At 34.2% G+C, this 14,944-nt stretch overlaps 2 long non-coding RNA genes across 2 annotated transcripts; both read right to left on the bottom strand.

Moving 5' to 3' along the window:
- Nucleotides 1-2,579: 2,579 nt before the first annotated feature.
- On the bottom strand, nt 2,580-5,108 carry LOC111700119 (uncharacterized). Its single transcript, XR_002764919.1, has 4 exons — nt 5,036-5,108; nt 4,875-4,946; nt 3,519-3,613; nt 2,580-3,458 (listed from the first exon to the last, which is right to left on the bottom strand). It is a non-coding gene; the product is annotated as an uncharacterized LOC111700119 (long non-coding RNA).
- A 1,192-nt stretch (nt 5,109-6,300) lies between these two features.
- LOC111700120 (uncharacterized) lies at nt 6,301-8,486 on the bottom strand. The gene is made up of 3 exons (XR_002764920.1): nt 8,286-8,486; nt 6,925-7,799; nt 6,301-6,843 (listed from the first exon to the last, which is right to left on the bottom strand). It is a non-coding gene; the product is annotated as an uncharacterized LOC111700120 (long non-coding RNA).
- Nucleotides 8,487-14,944: the final 6,458 nt, after the last annotated feature.

The raw sequence follows: 14,944 nt of genomic DNA, 5'->3' as shown, positions 1-14,944 counted from the left end.
TAAAGGTATAAAGGGTATTTCCATGCGAATCTGGAAAGAAACTTGTTTAGTTGAATGAGCGTCTAAACTCTCTGCAGTACGTACCTAAGTACCTTTAATACCTTTTCAACATAATCAAATTTTACCTGGAAGATTTCAAATTCATAAACTTGATTCCTATTTAATGGACTGTAGGCTCATGGCAATATTCAATTTACATTGGTTCCAGTACCGTGTCTAATCACGACCTTTTCTAGGCATGACAAGTCGACTTTTTACCGACTTAAAAAATCTTGTCCACAAGTTTTATAAAAATCCGTCCGACAGTGCAGTAGTATACAAAAACTCGTCCAAAAGTGGTATAAAATCTCGGCTTACAGTCAAGTTCTGGAACGACTATTTACGAGTTAAAGTCAACTTAAAAGTCGAGTTAAAGTCAACTTCTGGGAGTAAAAAGTCAAGTTTCAGTCGAGTTTAAGTCGAATTTTGTTCGCTGGGAGATTTTAGATTTTAGTGCAACCATTATAGGTCCCAACCTAAAAATGCGATTTTTTAACCAAATGTAGAAAATGTAAAAATTGTCAATTTTTAGTTTAGTTTAGGCTGAAACTATGTTATTGAAAATGTCAAATCCATTGTGCACCAGCAAAAATACTTCAGTTGTAAATAATAGGTAACATTTATAAAAAAAATGTTAAAATTTAGTAATTAACGATTTAAAAAACAGAGACCATATTTTTTAATTTATTTAAAACACGTTGATATGGGTATCAAAAGATGCGCCTTGATTAACGTCCATTTCTCCGTTTTTCGATATTTAAAAAAATCGGTTTTGTTAAAGGCTAAAAAACTCTTTTTTAAACTCAGTTTTTCAAGACGAATATTTTGATACCCCCATGATTTATTTTGACGAAATTTTTTTTCTGACTTACATTTTAGTGATTTGATTTACACAAAAAAAAGAAAAAATCTGAATAAGTTTGAAAATTATGAAAAAAATTTCAAATCTTTTTTAAAAATGTACCTTAAAGAAAGCTTTTAAACCGATCGCAAGGTGGATTTGAGTATTTTCATCAAAAAAAAAATGCCAAATACTGTCACCCCTTGTAGTTTCCTTTATCTCATCAAATCAAATTTTCTAATGGAAAAAATACATATTTTGTACTTGGAAAAGGACAAGGGTCTGCTAATTTGTTTTAATTGTAAATGCTCGATATATGTAGTTTAACACAAGATTTCATTAGTTATTCAATAATATATTTGAAATTTACAAGACATTTTGCATATAATAGTAAATATGAAAAAGTCTAGAATATTCTCAAAGATGAAATTCACCCTTCTCGCCCTTGCAACCCCCCCCCATTTGAATTTCAGTTTCATCCAAGGATGTAAGGCAAGGAAAGTCATTTCAGAAGTGTACACATCTTTAGTACTGTAGTGTACTGTCTCTGGGCGGTAATGTAAACACAAGACGGTTGTCGAAGCCTGACATGGGATCCATCTTTCACATAAAAAAATCAATGAAATATTCTGGTCATAGGAAATTATTATGTGAATTATCAAAATTATCAAAATTTAATGCTTTTAACCTCCTCGGATACTAAACGGACACTGATGCATCTATTATTGTTTACAAATTCCGCCCAGAGAGAACTGGTTTCAATATGTACACAGAGTATACACAACCGCAATTGACTTTCCTTGCCTTACATTCTTGAGACCAGATATTACCGAGTTCAATATTACACAGTAGTTGTTTTCACAGTGCAGCTCGGATACGTTATAAAGAAGTTTCATTGCATTATTTTGATATTATCTTAAACATTTATATTAGTGCATATCAATGAAAGTGACTATTTTTTAATTTTAAGTAACCGTGGATTTAAAGAGGGGATACCAGTTTCACATTCGTTGTTTTCTAGGGAAACCACAGTAAAATTATGCAATTTATACAGGGGCACATTTTTTGTACTCAGTATATATCGATTTCTCATATACTAGTGACTGTTCAATGTTCTTGTGTTTTTTTTAAACTTTAGATTTATAAATGATTTACATGAATACGTGCGCAAAGCAGTAAATTCTGTTCTTCTAGTCTCTATGTATTTCCTAAGTGTTTGTTATTATAAATTACGAGAAGTGTGTGTTATTTTATTTTGACAAAAAAAAATTTTAAGGAAAGTATAAATTGTAAATGAATAAATTTTATTTTAATTAAGATACATTTTCGTGTAAAAAAGGCGGGAACAAAAGTTAAAGTTTAGATACATTATACATGAGAAGGAAGAATGGAGGGAAGGGGAGGGGGGTTATTAGGAGGTTCCAAGAACACATGTCTTAAACCTCTTTCAGGGGCGTATTCAGGAATTTCCTTTTTTCCAGGGGAATTACAATTCACTTTGATATCAAAAGATTTCACTGGTGCGTGCAGTGCAGGGTGCCGTTTGAGCTATTTATGTAATAAATCTAGGTCCCGAGATTACTCTACTCAGAGTCTAATTATTGTCTCACGGACTCTATCTCTAGCCAAAACTCTAGGCTCTAAATCTCTAGCCAAAACTCAAGGCTCTATACACGTCTCTGTGATACAACATTTCATCTACAACTAATTAATTTATACAGGTAAACAGAACTGACTGGAATGGCCGGTCAGGGTCAACATTAACATAGATAAGATATATTAGTAAACATGGATAATAAAGATCGTACTAATCATTGCAACAGATAATACTACAAATCCCCCGGGGGGGGGGGGCGGTTCGAGAGTTAAACTCTAGGGATTTCCGCTGACTTTCAAGATTTATGATACACAACGTATGAGTAGTTCATCCCCCCCCCCCCATAATAGCCTTAAGTTAGAACTGGCGGCCATTTTTCTGTGAAACTATTTTAAAACACTGGATTTCATATATAAGTCAATTTTACAAAGATGAGTCAAACTAAATTAGGTTTGATTTGGATGAACTTCTCCGGGGAGGTATTAGGACTAGAACGAGGTTCAGGTGTAACTCGCTTCCAACATGTATTATTGATATTATCCGAAGAATCCTTGATCAAAAATCCTTACTCGTCTTCCTCAAACATCAAGGAAACCGGGTTTCTTTTCCTTTTCTTCTGTTCAGGTTTAGCTTTACTCCTTTCACAATTCTCCTTCTCTGCGGGGTTTATTCGTTTATGTTTATGTCTTTGTTTTATTGCTATTTCTTGTGTAGATACATTGTCCTTTGACAAAAAATTTATCTCTTTTAAAACTTGAAATTCGGTTCCTTCGCAAACCTTCGTATTCTCGTCACAGGTTTGGTTGGATGATTCGTCTCTAGGAGGTATTTGATTAGTTTTGACAGGTTTAACTGGTAGATCCATGAGAGAGAAAACAGAACCAGCTTCAGATGGGCTTGCATCCCTGAGAAATCTAGCGGATCTACGAACACTGAGACGGGTTGAGACTCACTCTTTTTTCTTCTTCTTTCCGGCAACAGCTGAAATTCAAGGGATAAATACTTGTTTAACAATTACAAAATATATTTTAATAAACTAACCTTTAACAGGTCCACAAAACATGATATCCTCAGACAGCAGAGCTTCAAGATATTCATCAGATATATTTTCTAACTCCAGGTCCAGATTATCATCTCTGTAAATGATAAAACTTATTAACTTTTTTGTATTTTAAACATTATTATATGTTCACTTATTTGAAAACACCCACAATAAACCAAGTAATGGAATTAAAGAACAGAGCCAAATTTTACCGCTCAAATGTTTCCTGAAGGCCAGTAAAATCCGACAGTTTTGACATTTTTGTCAGAAACTCCAATTTTTCTTATTTTTGCTGATTTTTTAAACCTAATTATAACATAAGAATAAAATATGAAAGAAACTCGATGTTAAGTAGGGTTTCCACGAAATGGCTAAATCTTTTGCGCAAAATTTGCGAACTTTTGCGCTATTTTTGAGCATGAAACGCAATGAGTTTTGCGCAATTTTGCGCTATTTTTTTGCGCAATTTGCGCAAAACTGGAAATAATTTTTGCGAAAGTTGCGCAAGAAACGAAATTTTAGTTTTGCGCAATTTTTTTGCGCAATTTGCGCAAAACCGCAAGTTTTTCGCAAAATGTAATTTTTTAGGCAAATTGTCTAAAATTGATATTCTAAGCTTAGAATTAATCAACTGAAGATTTATTCCATACATAAAAAAATATTAACTTACGAGTATGATAACGATTATACTACACTCAATTGGTTACTTCCAGTTACAAAAAGTTTAAATTAAGGGACCAAAATTAATAAAATAGAAATTAGAGAGTGTGAAACTTGGCAATATTTTAATCCTATTAAATAATTTCAAGTGACCCTTAAAAGCGTTGCCTAATCAAGTATGAATTATATTCTTTAATTTGTTTAATCAAATTTCTGAAATCTTTTTAACCTCATATAAGATAATGCAAGAAAGTAACCAATGCCTGAAGAATCCACTTTTAGGAAATATGCATGTCCAAAACTAAACTTGTCGAGAAAATTGTGAGATTTGAACTCTTCTTAACTGTCATTGGTCAATTATTTAAAAGTGACAAAACAAGATTTTTCCAGAATTGAATTCTAAGAAACACACACCGTCACCAACCATTTTATTTTTAGGAAATTGTGGAATGCGCAAAACTTGAGTTTCGCAAAAGCGGAATAGGGCAATTTTGCGCGAAATTACTTTTGCGAATGATTGCGCAAATTGTTGTATTATCGCGCAAAGCTGAGGCGCAAAGAAAGGAAAATTTTGCGTTTCGTTCCGAAAAAACTGCACAAAAGTTTTGCGAAATGAATTCCTAATGTTAAGCCCCTAGACTTCTGTTTCCACTGACGCCTTCACAAGAAAAATACATATGCTTTGTACAACGCACCTGAAGGAATTTACTACGTCGGAAGGATATGATGATCACCCTGATGTAGGGTGATTAAGTAACTTTATTACCCTACAATGAGAAAAATTAGGTATGAAATTTGAAATTTTAATATTAGGGAAATATTAGAGGCGTGATAAGTTGAATAAAAGTATAAAAACCTGATGCTGATCGAAGTACAGTGAAGAAAAGTACAAATAAAGCTTGAAACTACATTTTGTTTCCTGAAACAAGAAATTTTTGTGATATAGAAGAAGAATTAAATATATCTTTTCTAATGTGTTTATATATATAATTATATATAGGAAACAAGCATTAGCATAGAAAATTACAAAACCTGTACAATAGGCCAGAGTCAAACAGTACAACTATACAGTTTACTCCGCTGCTACCAAACAGAATTTGTATATCCCATAAAAAGAAAAAATATGTTTTGAGGGTATATAACAAAATATTACAAATTGTAATATTTTTGACCCCCCCCCCCCTCCCAAAATTAATCAAAATATGAAATCCCCTCCCCCCAAAGAGTTTAAGAATACTACTTACAATTTAAACATAATTCAAGGCGTAAAATGCAAAGTATAAAACGTTTAAAAACATCAAAAATATCCTTTTCAACAATATAATCTGTGATTTTCTTTATGTCCCGAACTTCTAAGCAGAACTTAACTTGACCATACATTTAACACGAAGTATTTATAAGTTACATTTATTTAAATTTCGTTAAAAATAAAAAATATGATTCATAAAAAAATATTGATTAGGTTTGAATAAAAGCAAATGTTAAATAGAGGGGGGGGGGGTATCTAGATAAATGAGGTTGTTACCCCAAACCACAAACTGTTGGGGATAAAATATTCATATCAGTATGGGGACATACTTTAAAAAAGGCTTCTACTCGATAAAGTTCACTAACTTTAGATTGAGAATTGTGATTTTCAATGTTTGTACTTTACGGTTAGTCATTAGACAAAAAATTATCATTCTTTATATTAATCTTAAAATGGATTTCAAAACAAAATTTGCATGAGGGAGGGGGTGCAGAGGCGCCACGATCCCCGCAAAAATGACCTCCGAGCCTCTGGATTTTCAGAATTACCTCCAGGCCCTGCAAAACTGGTCTCCCAGCCTCCGTGACGTCATCAAGCCTCCTGCCATTCTGTCTCCACGCCCCGCATTTTGGCTCCAATAAAAAAACATTTGGCTTTTATTTCCACCAAGAACCTTTATTTAAAAAATTCTCAACACGATGAAATAGTTTAGAATGATACATTAACATTTTGTATTAAAAAGTGAATTTTAATTGAGATTAAAGGCTTGTATTTTGTTTTTCTAAATTTCACAAAGGCCTTAAATTGTGAAGAACTATTGCAGTTTTGTATAAAGATAGAAAAATTTTATATTATTTTAAAGGGGTCTCGTATAAGAATCAAACAATATCAGCGGCAATTTACAAAACAAGGTAGTTTTTGTGAAATCCTTGTATTTGTGATTTTATTGTATGCTTTAGAAAATATTGAAGATCAGATACTGCAACCATGTTTGAAGCCTTGCTTTTGTAGAATGTATTAGGTGCCTTACTCTGATTAAACAATTCTATCCACTGTGAGTCCTTTCCAAATATCCTGAACATCAGATTTGTTCAACCCTAGCTCTGAGAAATATTTGATGGTAAGGGAAAGAAATGCTGGATGTTTAGAGATGAAAAGTCTGTCAAGAATATAATCCTCGTCAACTGTCCAACCCATCCTGAGCAATAAATCTGATCTCTGGTAGACCGAGGTAGGACTAAGAACTAGCAACATACCCCCAATATAGAATCAAATCCTCGGATCAGCTGATCCAAACTGAGCTGATTTCTGATGATCTTCGCAGATTTAGAATCTCCCATGGTTTCTAGATACGCACCTCTCTCTTTCAAAAGAGGAATAACTCGCTTCTTCTGGGTTAAAACATACTTTGCCACCTAAAATATGTCAGATTATAAACCAAGTAAATGAGATCAAAACAATAGTGTTATATTTTGAATTCAAATTCATCAAATTACCTGGGAAATAGAGAGGTAGGAGAAGGAGAAGAGTGCCTAGTGATAGAATGGTTGGGGTAGAATCAACCTCACAGCTACCTCAAACCTCAGCATAACCTCCTGGGCGACGATATACTTCTCCGTGATGAAATGAGAGAAAAAGCTCTGGTCCGGAGAATGCTCCGAGCGGGCAGAGGCGAGAGCAGTCTCCGCTAGTTCTCCGATGTGTGCGGAGATATCTATGATTGACAAGAGTGGGTTCTCACAGTTAGTACTGGAGTCTAGGAAGAGACCATCCTTCATCTCTATTAATCTCTTGTACTCTACGGCGGACCAGAACTTTAACAACTCGAAGTACACGTCCAACACTAGCAACTGGAACAAAACTTATAAGAACAACTTTAAGTGACTGTTTAATACATAAAGTGACCCCTCTGTTTGTAGAGCGTCATGTTCTTTTAAGAACATTTTGTGCTTATATCCCAAATCTTGACGGTTAACCTTCCTAATCTCAAAAAGGTCCATTAAGTTTCAGCATATAAATAAACGAATTGAAAATTTTTCATTTATTAAAAATTCAGAAAATCTAGAAGAAATGATTATGACCTGGATCCAGATTTATTTTCAGAGTGGATCCAGGATCTGGGTCCACGTTCAAATGAATTGAATCCTGGGCACTGCTTTTTATGATAGAGGAACAGCTAAATAGTCCCCTACCTTGTTTAACAAATATTACTTTATCTATAAGCGTGTATACGTGAAAGTGTTGCTCAACTTGTGAGAGAATAGTATCATATATCTCCTTGAATTCAATTATCTGACAGACCTTGATCAAACCAAGAATCTCATCAAAGAACTGTTCACCATCCTAGTCAATCAAGAACTTGTGCAAGAATCTGAACAATAAATTATGTTAACTTTTTAAAATATCAAAACTTAGGTATGATATTTAAGTAGTTGAATCATAGTTAACTATTGGATAAGAAGGAAAAAGCATAAAAAGAAATTTTTAGCAAAATACAGAAGTTTAGAGAGGTTTTTAGAAAAATTTGTGGAAAATGTAGTAATATAACTGATCATTTATAATCTATGAAAGTAATTTCAGATGACTCTTAATTTCAAGTCGCATGCTTGATTTACAATGGTACAAGAAATAGCCATTTTTCTATCCAGAAAATTGTCTCAATTCCGTAAAACGTCCGTAAATCCGCAAGCCAAATTTATAGAAATAGTTGTGAATTGTGCATACAATGTTAAAATGGATTTTCTTTAAAACACGTCAACATATTAGATACTTTTTGTACCAATATTTCTTATTGTTTTTAACTCCATGAGTATTTTAAGAAATCTCCTCTGGCCCTTATCCCTTCTCTCCCTCTCACCTTTACTCCGCGGACTTAGAAGTGACAAGAATTCTTTACTGAGCCTGTGGTAGAGAACTATGCAGAATTTCTCTATCAACTCCTTTCTTGGTAATATGTTATATGCCTTACAACCCAGGACGGACAGGACAGGACGGACTCTGATCTCTCCGTCCATACTCAGAGATAAACCTTCTTCCTGTCCCTGCCATGCACAAGGCTCACCCGACCCTCACTCCTTCCACAGACATTCTCTAGTTCTGAAAAGTTATAATAATCCATAATCCTGAATAATCATTGTTAATATTTGTCGCTATATTTTCATAACAAGAGACAAAAAAACATGGTTCATGAGTACATACATCAGGGGACTCCATGAAAGATAAGTTTGGTCTATGGTATTTACAAAGATTTGACTGTTAAATATTCTTGTTCATCTAAGCGTATTTTCAAGGTACATAGGTTTGATATAATTTTAACAATTCTAAATTTGTTTAAACATTGAACACCTGAGATTAATATGCTATACTGTACAGTTTCATATTTTACTTATTTTGCTTGAAAGATGAAACGTGGAAGTTTGATGAGAATCTTACAAATCCCAGGTCTCTCCTCTAATCCTATGGGCAAGCCTCAAATCTTTCACCATGATAGTTACACGTTTAGAGTGAATAGCTGCGTTTAGGGCTGGGCGCATAATGGTGGAACAATCGTTCTTTCCCGAGAACGAACGGAACGATCAAGAATGATCCCATCGTTCTGAAAAAATAACGAACGCTTAGAATGCGTTCTTAAAAATATTGGAACGATTAGTAAAAAAACCGAACGGAACGGAACGGGAATTGCATAAAAAGAACGATTAAAATCGTTAAGTTGGGAACGCATTTTAAATCAGGAAAATGTGTTTCCATTTCAGATTTTCTCTGTATGTATAATAAACTGAAATTGAAAGATAGAATGATTGTAAATGACATTAGACACAAGACACAATAACATAGGAAAGTAAGGAGGGGGGGGGGGAAAGGGGAAAAATACGGTTATAAAAGCGTAAGAATATAATTATGCGTAANAAAGGTCAGGAAGGGGGGGAGAAAAAGAATGGGAGCTGGAAGGGGAATAAGGAGAGGGGGGGTTTAGGTTGAAAGAAATTATTCTCTATAATTTATTTCTATATCTTTTTGATATTATTGAAATATTGATTATGAAAATTAAATATTTTTCAAAAATTGTACACCCCCTTTTGTAAGGTAACCCGGTTTTAGTAATCGTTCTATATTAAGAACGGAATGGGGGGGATGGAAACGTTCTTTGACTAAGAACGGAATGAGAGGGATGGAACCGTTCTTTAGCTGAAGGCCCTCGTTCTAGAACGGAACGGAACGATTTCAAAAAAGTCGGAACGTGCCCAGCCCTAGCTGACAGGTTACAGTCCTCCAATAGATGAACCAGGTACATCTCAGTGGCCTCCTAATATCAAATCAAATCAGAATTTTGGGGATGCCCTTCTAACATGATACAAATAAATCAAATAATACTTTGCAAGGATGGATTGCTTTAGACATTCTTTGTAAGGGTCAGAGCAGAGGCTCAAGTCCATCCCATACTCCGGGTTTCTGACCCAATCTTAATCGTGTATGGTAAAAATGGTTGGAAGATAAACAAATTTTCTAGAAAATATAAACACCTGAAAAAACAAATAATTGTCCAACCTGTAGGGCTTCAATGGCCTGGGACTGAAACCTAACATCTGGAAGTGAAGCTCCACAAATCTGAAATAAATAAATGAATGGAAATGAATCAATTGTAGTGGATCCAATATCATCTTCCTTGCCAAGGAATAAATCCACCAACAAGAATGGATTAATACGCAAGTCAGTAGTGTCGGATTATGGAAACAGAGAAGACCTGCTCAGTGCTCATCTTTCTCTTCTTTGATACCATCATTATTTATTATGTCAAATCAGATCAAATCAAATCAAATCAAAAGTTGCAGGGATTGCCTAAGACTCCAGTTGTGAACTGAAGTTTCAAGTCCTCTCTGTGTCCTGGTTAGATATAAAAATTTTCTCGTTTTTACCCAGTCAAGTACCCAGCCACATGACCAAATTTGAGCCATTTCCCACTTTAGAACACCTATCATTTAAGAGTTGCCAATCAAGTTTTAAGTTTGAATTGAATTAAAGTGTCATTTTTAGTTAATAGTTGAACCAATAAAGGAGCCAATAAAGAACGTTTAGAATAATGTATTTCTAACGGAGTCAAACAGGTTGTTGTGGAGACTTGGAGGAACCTCTCTAGCTCATATCCTGATTTGAACTGCTTGTCGGTTTGTCTTGCAGGATTGAGGTTGCCTGTTTTGTTCAAGGTCTGCGTTCTTTGTATAGCCAGGGAGCCAGTGCAGGGGTTTCATAAAAATACAAAATTTTATTATTAATCATATAATTACAATTTGTTATTTTAATAAACGAAATAGAATTGGTGCAGTTTTTTATATCTTTTAGTTTTTGTGAAAAATATATTAAAGTTTATGTTTTAGTATTTGATGTTTGTTTGATCCGGAAATATCTGTTTTTTTTTTACGTGGATGTAGGGTTCTTTGTCTGCTGAAAGGTAGGGCTAAGTATTTTGTTTGAAGGTTAAGCGTGGAGCTTTAGAATTCATACTTTATGAGAACCCATGCTTTAGATTTATGTAACAATCATCCCTTCCACGAAAAAAACAACAAAAAAAATTTTGGATGTTCCGGGCTTGAGTTAAAAAAAAATTTGGAAAAAATTTTGTAAAAAAAATTTAAAGTTCACTGAAGTATTTTGTGGGGGCAGCTGGTTAAAGTTGCCCCCCCCTGTAGAGACCTAAGGTTGACAAAGCCTTGTGTGCAAATGTAAAAATAAAATTAGCAAAGCATTTATTTCTGAGTTTTATTATATTAAATGTTAGTACATTGAAATGATTATCAATCGAAATGAGGGGGCTGTTGAATAGAGTTGCCCTCCTTTAATTTGTGATTAGCATTAAATTTCTTTGGCAAAAAACATTTTGTCCCGGGAAGGTCCGGATTGTTATAATATATTTAAAAAAAAAATGTTTTCTACCAAATAAAATGTTCCACTTTGAGCAAGGGTTATAGCTGGGGTTAGAGGGGTACAAAAATAGAGTTTGCAACCCTGTAATGTGCGCATGTTAAGCCAAAAATTGTTTTCGCTTATGCATGGGTATAATTGTTAATTAGGGTTGGGTAAGATTGTCGTTCTAGCCTCAGCGCTGGGTTATTTTGGGAAGGCGTATTGCGGACAATATTTATAATACCACGCCTAGTGACAATAAGTAATAACGTTGGGGCTAAAATCAAGAGACCTACTGTTATCGTAAGGATGGACAAGAGTATTATGATTACAGAATTGGAAGGGTTCTTCTCCGAAATACGGTGGATTGCATCACCAATGGACGATTTTTTATTTGATGCAGTAATATAGTTTGTAAGAGAAGGTTTGGCGTTAAGGGAAGAATGTGTAAGTGTTTTGACAAAGTGGTGTGCAGTGTGTATAATTTTACTCAATGTTTTTGAAATGTCCCCTATAGAGTTGGGTGTTACTCGGAAGGGTAGTTGAGTTGGTTGGATTGTGCTGCTAACTCTTATTTTTATGACGTAACATCCAGGTTCTCTGTCAGTGTTCTCGGTTAGTGTTGCTTCTCCATTGGGACTATAGGTTATCGTTTTGTTGGTAAGGGTTCTAATATAATAAGGTTGGTAATGATAATCTTGAGGTCTGGTTCAAATGCAGAGAGTTTGAGTACTTGGGCTCGGAGTTGATCCTGGAACCTCTGTAGGCTGGGGGCCAATGTTGTTCTGGGCTTTAAACACAGGCAGTTTTTTACTTCCTGATTCTGTGTCTTATATTGGAGCTTGTCTTTGCTGAAAACAACACCAGGGTTATCTGGGACAAATTTTCCAAGGGCTAGGATTGGGAGGTCATCCTCCCCGACAGGTTTGTTGTCTTTGCTTTTAATGGAGACAGTAGCAGATCCTCCAAATGTCCCGAAGTAAAGTCTTAACTTCAGATAGATGGAGTTGGAGTTTAGGTTGGTGAGCTTAAGTGGTTTGATGCATATTTGACAGGTATCAGGTGCTGTGGGTTGTTGTTGGAATATTACATCTTCTTCCTGGTAGAGCAGGTCATCTTCATGTTCAAAGATCTCTATCTTGGAGAGTTGTTCTATGATGCCCAGATAGCCAAATTGCGCAAAAAGAGCGCAAATTAAACGTCACTTTTTGCATTTTTACGTAAATTTTACGTAGAGATTTTGGTTCTTTTTACGTCATGAAAGACGTAAAATCGCACACTTAGCTACGCAAATTTATTGGTTTTAGTATACATAAAATTTACGTAATAATATTATACAAATTTACATCGAAAATGCGCATTATTATTTTCTCAATAAACATGTCGGCTCTCTTTCACCAAAAAATATGCTAAATCTATGCAAATTTGATGCATGCAGCTATGTCATCATCCCTGCAGTTGGATGGATGGATGCAGTATAAGTATCTCTCTCTAAACTGATTCCATTCATCAGGGAATACAATTTAACATAGAGATTACTGCTTCTAGCTTTATAATTAGTATGGAGTTATAAAAGTTATATAAATTTTTCTGATAAAAAATTCAGTGCATTTTCCTAATTAAAAAATTTTTTTTTTTTTAACTAAAAATAATTTAAAACCTAAATCTTGACTTCTAAATGATATACTTTTAGTAAAAAATTTAATCTGTACCTTTTTACTTTTTTTAAATTTTACGTAAAACAAACAGAGACACCTAGCGGTAAAATTTGGTACTAAAAACCAGTGTGCTATGTAGCGCTTTAAATTCTCTGCCCAATTACCCCGGCCCCCCCTTCCCACTCTTATCTACAAATCACACGGCTTTCTATTTAATACAAAATTATATATTGCTGCACTCTTCACTGCAGTGCACACACACCTAGGCCACTCAATTCTTCAATATTTAAAACACTCAAAACATATGCGTAAAAAGAGCGCAATTTTTACGCAATTTTAATGCTAACAAAGACCATTTAAATTCTTTTAAAAAGTTTATTTTTTCAATTTATTTTGGAAAATGCAATATGTGCTGTATCGGAAATTTAAATATTTCACAAATAATTTAGATTTAGAGTTTTAGGTAATTACGCAAATTGAGCGTATTTTTACGCAATTTGTATACCTGAAATAAAATGATACACATCTCCACAAATTCATGATATTTTTACTTAAAGCTGGGTTATAAAATATTTACTTTAGAAAAATTAGATATTTACACTACTTTGAAATCTAGACTTACGCAAATTTGCATTTTAATTGCGTAATTGAAGCCAAAATATTATGCGTTTACGATGCTTACGCAATTTGGATAGCTGGGTGTTGATGAATGTGTTGTAGTTTGGACTAATGTTTCTTCATCAATTGATATTGTACAGAGGTCTTGGGGTGGGAAGGAGAATGTTGTCGCCTTGTTGTCTGTAATCACTGGAGAGTCCTGAGTGAAGTAGTTTTGGTCCTGCGGCTCGGAAGAGAGAGAGAGATGCAGGAACGCCACCCCCCCCATAAAAATTCGAAGTAGACTCATAGTTTTAACCTAAATCAATTTTTATAAGTAACTGTAGGTAATGTATTCGACAAAATTTATATAGTGTGTGTAGAATGTAGATTGAGTGGTTTAACAGGGTGTTAGACTATAAAAGCAGAATTTTAATTAATCGAAAGAAAAGTTAACTCTGTTATAAAAATGTCGTCTTTGAAGTGTTAAGAAGCAAAACACGAACATCTGAGAAATGTAAGTGAAAGATTTACAATAAACCCAATAAAAAATCAAACTAGGATTCTACCCAGCTGGAAAATTATTTTTCTTTCCACCGTTTTCTTATTTTCTACTGTGATCGGAACTCTTTTTTTCATCCTGAAATGTCTTTTTGTGGAGCTCCGGCATCGGATGATTAAAAGCTGTCTTTTTTTAGTCCGCAATTGTTTGCTGTCGGAGTTTGACTCCATCGTCGCGGATCAAAACTAATTTATCAGTCCGTCTGAAGAACTTTGAGGATGAAAAGACAAACTGTTTCTTCCGATATGAAATCAAAAAGGATGATAAAAAACGAGGGCCCGCTGAAAAGCGCGCTCATTTGTCAAATCTTAGCCAGTTTAATTCATTTCTTCAAGGTGTAAGCACGCTGCTCAATTTGTTCAGAAAGTTTTGTCTCTTTATCATTGCAATGTGGTAGACTTTAGATATTTCAAACAATTAATCCTGTGAGATCAAATATTTTAAGTTGTTATTATAAGGTTTACACCATGAGGACACAATTTAAGTTTTTGGCAAAGACTCAATTCCTTTGGTAATATTTCATACTTCTCATATTTTGTCAAACTTAAACTCGATTATTGTAAAATAATGTTATCCTTGCCCTCGAATATTGTATAATCTTATAACCCTAGGACTCGATTATTGTATAATATTGTTATCCTTGCCCTTGAATATTGTATAATTTTATAACCCTAGGACTCGATTATTGTAAAATATTGTTATCCTTGCCCTCGAATATTGTATAATCTTATAACCCTAGGACTCGATTATTGTATAATATTGTTATCCTTGCCCTTGAATATTGTATAATTTTATAACCCT

This window comes from Eurytemora carolleeae, unplaced genomic scaffold (assembly GCF_000591075.1).
Source record: "Eurytemora carolleeae unplaced genomic scaffold, Eaff_2.0 scaffold282, whole genome shotgun sequence".
Lineage (NCBI taxonomy): Eukaryota > Metazoa > Arthropoda > Copepoda > Calanoida > Temoridae > Eurytemora > Eurytemora carolleeae.
Note: the sequence above shows the minus strand (reverse complement) of the source record. Positions and strands in the feature narration are given on the sequence as shown.